Raw genomic sequence first — 13348 nt, 5'->3', positions numbered from 1 at the left:
CACATTTATTACTGACTGTATCACATTTATTACTGACTGCTCCACATTTATTACTGACTGTATCACATTTATTACTGACTACATCACATTTATTACTGACTGCTCCAAATTTTTTCTGACTGCTCCACATTTATTACTGACTGTATCACATTTATTACTGACTGCTCCACATTTATTACTGACTGCTCCACATTTATTACTGGCTGCATCACATTTATTACTGACTGCTCCACATTTATTACTGACTGTATCACATTTATTACTAACTGCATCACATTTATTACTGACTACATCACATTTATTACTGACTACATCACATTTATTACTGACTGCTTCACATTTATTACTGACTGCTCCACATTTATTACTGACTGCTTCACATTTATTACTGACTGCATCACATTTATTACTGACTGCTCCACATTTATTACTGACTGTATCACATTTATTACTGACTGCTCCACATTTATTACTGACTGCTCCACATTTATTACTGACTGTATCACATTTATTACTGACTGCTCCACATTTATTACTGACTGTATCACATTTATTACTGACTGCTCCACATTTATTACTGACTGTATCACATTTATTACTGACTGCTCCACATTTATTACTGACTGCTCCACATTTATTACTGACTGTATCACATTTATTACTGACTGCTCCACATTTATTACTGGCTGTATCACATTTATTACTGACTGCTCCACATTTATTACTGACTGCATCACATTTATTACTGACTGCATCACATTTATTACTGGCTGTATCACATTTATTACTGACTGCTCCACATTTATTACTGACTGCATCACATTTATTACTGACTGCTCCACATTTATTACTGACTGTATCACATTTATTACTGACTGCTACACATTTATTACTGACTGCTCCACATTTATTACTAACTGTTTCACATTTATTACTGACTGCTCCTAATTTATTGCTGACTACATCACATTTATTACTGAGTGCTACACATTTATTACTGACTGTATCACATTTATTACTGACTGCTCCACATTTATTACTGACTGTATCACATTTATTACTGACTGCTCCACATTTATTACTGACTGCTCCACATTTATTACTGACTGCTCCACATTTATTACTGACTGTATTACATTTATTACTGACTGCTCCACATTTATTACTGACTGCTCCACATTTATTACTGACTGTATTACATTTATTACTGACTGCTCCACATTTATTACTGACGGTATCACATTTATTACTGACTGCTCCACATTTATTACTTACTGTATCACATTTATTATTGACTACTTCACATTTATTACTGACTGCTCCACATTTATTTCTGACTGCATCACATTTATTACTGACTGCTCCACATTTATTACTAACTGCAGCACATTTATTACTGGCTGTATCACATTTATTACTGACTGTATCACATTTATTACTTACTGCTCCACATTTATTACTGACTGCTCCACATTTATTACTGACTGCTCCACATTTATTACTGACTGCTTCACATTTATTACTGACTGCTTCACATTTATTACTGACTGTATCACATTTATTACTGACTGTATCACATTTATTACTGACTGTATCACATTTATTACTTACTGCTCCACATTTATTACTTACTGCTCCACATTTATTACTGACTGCTCCACATTTATTATTGACTGCTCCACATTTATTACTGACTGCTCCACATTTATTACTGACTGCTCCACATTTATTACTGGCTGTATCACATTTACTACTGACTGCTCCACATTTATTACTAACTGCATCGCATTTATTATTGACTACTTCACATTTATTACTGACTGCTCCACATTTATTAATGACTGCTCCACATTTATTACTGGCTGTATCACATTTACTACTGACTGCTCCACATTTATTACTAACTGCATCACATTTATTACTGACTGCTCCACATTTATTACTAACTGCATCACATTTATTACTGACTGCTCCACATTTATTACTGACTGCTCCACATTTATTACTGACTGCATCACATTTATTACTGACTGCTACACATTTATTACTGACTGCATCGCATTTATTATTGACTACTTCACATTTATTACTGACTACATCACATTTATTACTAACTGCATCACATTTATTACTGACTGCTCCACATTTATTACTGACTGCTCCACATTTATTACTGACTGCATCACATTTATTACTGACTGCTCCACATTTATTACTAGCTGTATCACATTTACTACTGACTGCTCCACATTTATTACTAACTGCATCACATTTATTACTGACTGCTCCATATTTATTACTGACTGCTCCACATTTATTACTGACTGCATCACATTTATTACTGACTGCTCCACATTTATTACTGACTGCTACACATTTATTACTGACTGTATCACATTTATTACTGACTGTATCACATTTATTACTGACTGTATCACATTTATTACTGACTGCTCCACATTTATTACTGACTGCTCCACATTTATTACTGACTGCATCACATTTATTACTGACTGCTCCACATTTATTACTTACTGCATCACATTTATTACTGGCTGTATCACATTTATTACTGACTGCTCCACATTTATTACTGACTGCATCACATTTATTACTGACTGCTCCACATTTATTACTGACTGCTCCACATTTATTACTGACTGCATCACATTTATTACTGACTGCTACACATTTATTACTGACTGCTACACATTTATTACTGACTGCATCACATTTATTACTGACTGCTCCACATTTATTACTGAATGCTCCACATTTATTACTGACTGCATCACATTTATTACTGACTGCTCCACATTTATTACTGACTGTATCACATTTATTACTGACTGCTCCACATTTATTACTGACTACATTACATTTATTACTGACTGCTCCTAATTTATCACTGACTACATCACATTTATTACTGGCTGTATCACATTTATTACTGACTGTATCACATTTATTATTGACTACTTCACATTTATTACTGACTGCTCCACATTTATTACTGACTGTATCACATTTATTACTGACTGCTCCTAATTTATCACTGACTACATCACATTTATTACTGACTGTATTACATTTATTATTGACTACTTCACATTTATTACTGACTGTATCACATTTATTATTGACTACTTCACATTTATTACTGACTGCTTCACATTTATTACTGACTGCTCCACATTTATTACTAACTGCATCACATTTATTACTGACTGTATCACATTTATTACTGACTGCTCCACATTTATTACTGACTGCTCCACATTTATTACTGACTGTATCACATTTATTACTGACTGCTCCACATTTATTACTGGCTGTATCACATTTATTACTGACTGCTCCACATTTATTACTGACTGCATCACATTTATTACTGACTGCTCCACATTTATTACTGACTGTATCACATTTATTACTGACTGCTACACATTTATTACTGACTGCTCCACATTTATTACTAACTGTTTCACATTTATTACTGACTGCTCCTAATTTATTACTGACTACATCACATTTATTACTGAGTGCTACACATTTATTACTGACTGTATCACATTTATTACTGACTGCTCCACATTTATTACTGACTGTATCACATTTATTACTGACTGCTCCACATTTATTACTGACTGCTCCACATTTATTACTGACTGCTCCACATTTATTACTGACTGTATTACATTTATTACTGACTGCTCCACATTTATTACTGACTGCTCCACATTTATTACTGACTGTATCACATTTATTACTGACTGCATCACATTTATTACTGACGGTATCACATTTATTACTGACTGCTCCACATTTATTACTTACTGTATCACATTTATTATTGACTACTTCACATTTATTACTGACTGCTCCACATTTATTACTGACTGCATCACATTTATTACTGACTGCTCCACATTTATTACTAACTGCAGCACATTTATTACTGGCTGTATCACATTTATTACTGACTGTATCACATTTATTACTTACTGCTCCACATTTATTACTGACTGCTCCACATTTATTACTGACTGCTTCACATTTATTACTGACTGCTTCACATTTATTACTGACTGTATCACATTTATTACTGACTGTATCACATTTATTACTTACTGCTCCACATTTATTACTTACTGCTCCACATTTATTACTGACTGCTCCACATTTATTATTGACTGCTCCACATTTATTACTGACTGCTCCACATTTATTACTGACTGCTCCACATTTATTACTGGCTGTATCACATTTACTACTGACTGCTCCACATTTATTACTAACTGCATCGCATTTATTATTGACTACTTCACATTTATTACTGACTACATCACATTTATTACTAACTGCATCACATTTATTACTGACTGCTCCACATTTATTACTGACTGCTCCACATTTATTACTGACTGCATCACATTTATTACTGACTGCTCCACATTTATTACTAGCTGTATCACATTTACTACTGACTGCTCCACATTTATTACTAACTGCATCACATTTATTACTGACTGCTCCATATTTATTACTGACTGCTCCACATTTATTACTGACTGCATCACATTTATTACTGACTGCTCCACATTTATTACTGACTGCTACACATTTATTACTGACTGTATCACATTTATTACTGACTGTATCACATTTATTACTGACTGTATCACATTTATTACTGACTGCTCCACATTTATTACTGACTGCTCCACATTTATTACTGACTGCATCACATTTATTACTGACTGTATCACATTTATTACTTACTGCATCACATTTATTACTGGCTGTATCACATTTATTACTGACTGCTCCACATTTATTACTGACTGCATCGCATTTATTACTGACTGCTCCACATTTATTACTGACTGCTCCACATTTATTACTGACTGCATCACATTTATTACTGACTGCTACACATTTATTACTGACTGCTACACATTTATTACTGACTGCATCATATTTATTACTGACTGCTCCACATTTATTACTGAATGCTCCACATTTATTACTGACTGTATCACATTTATTACTGACTGCTCCACATTTATTACTGACTGTATCACATTTATTACTGACTGCTCCTAATTTATCACTGACTACATCACATTTATTACTGACTGTATCACATTTATTATTGACTATTTCACATTTATTACTGACTGTATCACATTTATTATTGACTACTTCACATTTATTACTGACTGCTTCACATTTATTACTGACTGCTCCACATTTATTACTAACTGCATCACATTTATTACTGACTGTATCACATTTTTTACTGACTGCTCCACATTTATTACTGACTGCATCACATTTATTACTGACTGCTCCACATTTATTACTCACTGCTGCACATTTATTACTGACTGTATCACATTTATTACTGACTGCTCCACATTTATCACTAACTGTATAACATTTATTACTGACTGCTCCACATTTATTACTGACTGCATCACATTTATTACTGACTGCTCCACATTTATTACTGACTGCTGCACATTTATTACTGACTGTATCACATTTATTACTGACTGCTCCACATTTATTACTGACTGTATCACATTTATTACTGACTGCTCCACAATTATTACTGACTGCATCACATTTATTATTGACTACTTCACATTTATTACTGACTGTATCACATTTATTACTGACTGCTCCACATTTATTACTGACTGTATCACATTTATTACTGACTGTTCCACATTTATTACTGACTGCTCCACATTTATTACTGACTGCATCACATTTATTACTGACTGCTCCACATTTATTACTGACTGTATCACATTTATTACTGACTGCTCCACATTTATTACTGACTGCTTCACATTTATTACTGACTGTATCACATTTATTACTGACTGCTCCACATTTATTACTGACTGTATCACATTTATTTCTGACTGCTCCACATTTATTACTGACTGCTCCACATTTATTACTGACTGTATCACATTTATTACTGACTGCTCCACATTTATTACTGACTGCTCCACATTTATTACTAACTGTATCACATTTATTACTGACTGCTCCACATTTATTACTGACTGTATCACATTTATTACTGACTGCTCCACATTTATTACTGACTGTATCACATTTATTACTGACTGCTCCACATTTATTACTAACTACTTCACATTTATTACTGACTGCTCCACATTTATTACTAACTACTTCACATTTATTACTGACTGTATCACATTTATTACTGACTGCTCCACATTTATTACTGACTGCTCCACATTTATTACTGGCTGTATCACATTTATTACTGACTGTTTTACATTTATTACTGACTGCTCCACATTTATTACTGACTGCTCCACATTTATTACTGGCTGTATCACATTTATTACTGACTGCTCCACATTTATTACTGACTGCTCCACATTTATTACTGGCTGTATCACATTTCTTACTGACTGCTCCACATTTATTACTGACTGCTCCACATTTCTTACTGGCTGTATCACATTTATTACTGACTGTTTTACATTTATTACTGACTGCTCCACATTTATTACTGACTGCTCCACATTTATTACTGACTGCTCCACATTTATTACTGACTGCTCCACATTTATTACTGGCTGTATCACATTTCTTACTGACTGCTCCACATTTATTACTGACTGCTCCACATTTATTACTGGCTGTATCACATTTATTACTGACTGCTCTACATTTATTACTGACTGCTCCACATTTATTACTGACTGCTCCACATTTACTACTGGCTGTATCACATTTATTACTGACTGCTCCACATTTATTACTGACTGCATCACATTTATTATTGACTACTTCACATTTATTACTGACTGCTCCACATTTATTACTAACTGCATCACATTTATTACTGACTGCTCCACATTTATTACTGACTGTATCACATTTATTACTGACTGCTCCACATTTATTACTGGCTGTATCACATTTATTACTGACTGCTCCACATTTATCACTGACTGTATCACATTTATTACTGACTGCTCCACATTTATTACTGACTGCTCCACATTTATTACTGACTGCTCCACATTTATTACTGACTGCATCACATTTATTATTGACTACTTCACATTTATTACTCACTGCTCCACATTTATTACTAACTGCATCACATTTATTACTGACTGCTCCACATTTATTACTGACTGTATCACATTTATTACTGACTGCTCCACATTTATTACTGGCTGTATCACATTTATTACTGACTGCTCCACATTTATCACTGACTGTATCACATTTATTACTGACTGCTCCACATTTATTACTGACTGCTCCACATTTATTACTGACTGCTACACATTTATTACTGACTGCATCACATTTATTACTGACTGCTCCTAATTTATTACTGACTACATCACATTTATTACTGACTGTATCACATTTATTACTGACTGCTCCACATCTATTACTGACTGCTCCACATTTATTACAGACTGCTCCATATTTATTACTTACTGCATCACATTTATTAATGACTGTATCACATTTATTACTGACTGCATCACATTTATTACTGACTGTATCACATTTATTACTGACTGCTCCACATTTATTACTGACTACATCACATTTATTACTGACTGCTCCACATTTATTACTGACTGCTACACATTTATTACTGACTGTATCACATTTATTACTGACTGCTCCACATTTATTACTGACTACATCACATTTATTACTGACTGCTCCACATTTATTACTTACTGCATCACATTTATTACTGACTGCATCACATTTATTACTGACTGTATCACATTTATTACTGACTGTATCACATTTATTACTGACTGCTCCACATTTATTACTGACTGCTCCACATTTATTACTGACTGCATCACATTTATTACTGACTGCTCCACATTTATTACTTACTGCATCACATTTATTACTGGCTGTATCACATTTATTACTGACTGCTCCACATTTATTACTGACTGCATCACATTTATTACTGACTGCTCCACATTTATTACTGACTGCTCCACATTTATTACTGACTGCATCACATTTATTACTGACTGCTACACATTTATTACTGACTGCTACACATTTATTACTGACTGCATCACATTTATTACTGACTGCTCCACATTTATTACTGAATGCTCCACATTTATTACTGACTGCATCACATTTATTACTGACTGCTCCACATTTATTACTGACTGTATCACATTTATTACTGACTGCTCCACATTTATTACTGACTACATTACATTTATTACTGACTGCTCCTAATTTATCACTGACTACATCACATTTATTACTGACTGTATCACATTTATTATTGACTACTTCACATTTATTACTGACTGCTCCACATTTATTACTGACTGTATCACATTTATTACTGACTGCTCCTAATTTATCACTGACTACATCACATTTATTACTGACTGTATCACATTTATTATTGACTACTTCACATTTATTACTGACTGTATCACATTTATTATTGACTACTTCACATTTATTACTGACTGCTTCACATTTATTACTGACTGCTCCACATTTATTACTAACTGCATCACATTTATTACTGACTGTATCACATTTATTACTGACTGCTCCACATTTATTACTGACTGCTCCACATTTATTACTGACTGTATCACATTTATTACTGACTGCTCCACATTTATTACTGGCTGTATCACATTTATTACTGACTGCTCCACATTTATTACTGACTGCATCACATTTATTACTGACTGCTCCACATTTATTACTGACTGTATCACATTTATTACTGACTGCTACACATTTATTACTGACTGCTCCACATTTATTACTAACTGTTTCACATTTATTACTGACTGCTCCTAATTTATTACTGACTGCTCCACATTTATTACTGACTGTATCACATTTATTACTGAGTGCTACACATTTATTACTGACTGTATCACATTTATTACTGACTGCTCCACATTTATTACTGACTGTATCACATTTATTACTGACTGCTCCACATTTATTACTGACTGCTCCACATTTATTACTGACTGCTCCACATTTATTACTGACTGTATTACATTTATTACTGACTGCTCCACATTTATTACTGACTGCTCCACATTTATTACTGACTGTATCACATTTATTACTGACTGCATCACATTTATTACTGACGGTATCACATTTATTACTGACTGCTCCACATTTATTACTTACTGTATCACATTTATTATTGACTACTTCACATTTATTACTGACTGCTCCACATTTATTACTGACTGCATCACATTTATTACTGACTGCTCCACATTTATTACTAACTGCAGCACATTTATTACTGGCTGTATCACATTTATTACTGACTGTATCACATTTATTACTTACTGCTCCACATTTATTACTGACTGCTCCACATTTATTACTGACTGCTTCACATTTATTACTGACTGCTTCACATTTATTACTGACTGTATCACATTTATTACTGACTGTATCACATTTATTACTTACTGCTCCACATTTATTACTTACTGCTCCACATTTATTACTGACTGCTCCACATTTATTATTGACTGCTCCACATTTATTACTGACTGCTCCACATTTATTACTGACTGCTCCACATTTATTACTGGCTGTATCACATTTACTACTGGCTGCTCCACATTTATTACTAACTGCATCGCATTTATTATTGACTACTTCACATTTATTACTGACTACATCACATTTATTACTAACTGCATCACATTTATTACTGACTGCTCCACATTTATTACTGACTGCTCCACATTTATTACTGACTGCATCACATTTATTACTGACTGCTCCACATTTATTACTAGCTGTATCACATTTACTACTGACTGCTCCACATTTATTACTAACTGCATCACATTTATTACTGACTGCTTCATATTTATTACTGACTGCTCCACATTTATTACTGACTGCATCACATTTATTACTGACTGCTCCACATTTATTACTGACTGCTACACATTTATTACTGACTGTATCACATTTATTACTGACTGTATCACATTTATTACTGACTGTATCACATTTATTACTGACTGCTCCACATTTATTACTGACTGCATCACATTTATTACTGACTGTATCACATTTATTACTTACTGCATCACATTTATTACTGGCTGTATCACATTTATTACTGACTGCTCCACATTTATTACTGACTGCATCGCATTTATTACTGACTGCTCCACATTTATTACTGACTGCTCCACATTTATTACTGACTGCATCACATTTATTACTGACTGCTACACATTTATTACTGACTGCTACACATTTATTACTGACTGCATCACATTTATTACTGACTGCTCCACATTTATTACTGACTGCATCACATTTATTACTGACTGCTACACATTTATTACTGAATGCTCCACATTTATTACTGACTGTATCACATTTATTACTGACTGCTCCACATTTATTACTGACTGTATCACATTTATTACTGACTGCTCCTAATTTATCACTGACTACATCACATTTATTACTGACTGTATCACATTTATTATTGACTACTTCACATTTATTACTGACTGCTTCACATTTATTACTGACTGCTCCACATTTATTACTAACTGCATCACATTTATTACTGACTGTATCTCATTTTTTACTGACTGCTCCACATTTATTACTGACTGCATCACATTTATTACTGACTGCTCCACATTTATTACTCACTGCTGCACATTTATTACTGACTGTATCACATTTATTACTGACTGCTCCACATTTATCACTAACTGTATCACATTTATTACTGACTGCTCCACATTTATTACTGACTGCATCACATTTATTACTGACTGCTCCACATTTATTACTGACTGCTGCACATTTATTACTGACTGTATCACATTTATTACTGACTGCTCCACATTTATTACTGACTGTATCACATTTATTACTGACTGCTCCACAATTATTACTGACTGCATCACATTTATTATTGACTACTTCACATTTATTACTGACTGTATCACATTTATTACTGACTGCTCCACATTTATTACTGACTGTATCACATTTATTACTGACTGTTCCACATTTATTACTGACTGCTCCACATTTATTACTGACTGCATCACATTTATTACTGACTGCTCCACATTTATTACTGACTGTATCACATTTATTACTGACTGCTCCACATTTATTACTGACTGCTTCACATTTATTACTGACTGTATCACATTTATTACTGACTGCTCCACATTTATTACTGACTGTATCACATTTATTTCTGACTGCTCCACATTTATTACTGACTGCTCCACATTTATTACTGACTGTATCACATTTATTACTGACTGCTCCACATTTATTACTGACTGCTCCACATTTATTACTAACTGTATCACATTTATTACTGACTGCTCCACATTTATTACTGACTGTATCACATTTATTACTGACTGCTCCACATTTATTACTGACTGTATCACATTTATTACTGACTGCTCCACATTTATTACTAACTACTTCACATTTATTACTGACTGCTCCACATTTATTACTGACTGCTCCACATTTATTACTGGCTGTATCACATTTCTTACTGACTGCTCCACATTTATTACTGACTGCTCCACATTTATTACTGGCTGTATCACATTTATTACTGACTGTTTTACATTTATTACTGACTGCTCCACATTTATTACTGACTGCTCCACATTTATTACTGGCTGTATCACATTTATTACTGACTGCTCCACATTTATTACTGACTGCTCCACATTTATTACTGGCTGTATCACATTTCTTACTGACTGCTCCACATTTATTACTGACTGCTCCACATTTCTTACTGGCTGTATCACATTTATTACTGACTGTTTTACATTTATTACTGACTGCTCCACATTTATTACTGACTGCTCCACATTTATTACTGACTGCTCCACATTTATTACTGACTGCTCCACATTTATTACCGGCTGTATCACATTTCTTACTGACTGCTCCACATTTATTACTGACTGCTCCACATTTATTACTGGCTGTATCACATTTATTACTGACTGCTCTACATTTATTACTGACTGCTCCACATTTATTACTGACTGCTCCACATTTACTACTGGCTGTATCACATTTATTACTGACTGCTCCACATTTATTACTGACTGCATCACATTTATTATTGACTACTTCACATTTATTACTGACTGCTCCACATTTATTACTAACTGCATCACATTTATTACTGACTGCTCCACATTTATTACTGACTGTATCACATTTATTACTGACTGCTCCACATTTATTACTGGCTGTATCACATTTATTACTGACTGCTCCACATTTATCACTGACTGTATCACATTTATTACTGACTGCTCCACATTTATTACTGACTGCTCCACATTTATTACTGACTGCTCCACATTTATTACTGACTGCATCACATTTATTATTGACTACTTCACATTTATTACTCACTGCTCCACATTTATTACTAACTGCATCACATTTATTACTGACTGCTCCACATTTATTACTGACTGTATCACATTTATTACTGACTGCTCCACATTTATTACTGGCTGTATCACATTTATTACTGACTGCTCCACATTTATCACTGACTGTATCACATTTATTACTGACTGCTCCACATTTATTACTGACTGCTCCACATTTATTACTGACTGCTACACATTTATTACTGACTGCATCACATTTATTACTGACTGCTCCTAATTTATTACTGACTACATCACATTTATTACTGACTGTATCACATTTATTACTGACTGCTCCACATTTATTACTGACTGCTCCACATTTATTACAGACTGCTCCATATTTATTACTTACTGCATCACATTTATTAATGACTGTATCACATTTATTACTGACTGCATCACATTTATTACTGACTGTATCACATTTATTACTGACTGCTCCACATTTATTACTGACTACATCACATTTATTACTGACTGCTCCACATTTATTACTGACTGCTCCACATTTATTACTGACTGCTTCACATTTATTACTGACTGCTCCACATTTATTACTGACTGCTCCACATTTATTACTAACTGCATCACATTTATTACTGACTGCTTCACATTTATTACTGACTGTATCACATTAATTACTGACTGTATCACATTAATTACTGACTGCTCCACATTTATTACTGACTGCTCCACATTTATTACTTACTGCATCACATTTATTACTGACTGTATTACATTTATTATTGACTACTTCACATTTATTACTGACTGCTCCACATTTATTACTAACTGCATCACATTTATTACTG

This window comes from Engystomops pustulosus, chromosome 7 (assembly GCF_040894005.1).
Source record: "Engystomops pustulosus chromosome 7, aEngPut4.maternal, whole genome shotgun sequence".
In the NCBI taxonomy this organism is placed as follows: domain Eukaryota; kingdom Metazoa; phylum Chordata; class Amphibia; order Anura; family Leptodactylidae; genus Engystomops; species Engystomops pustulosus.
This window is presented reverse-complemented; position numbering follows the sequence as displayed.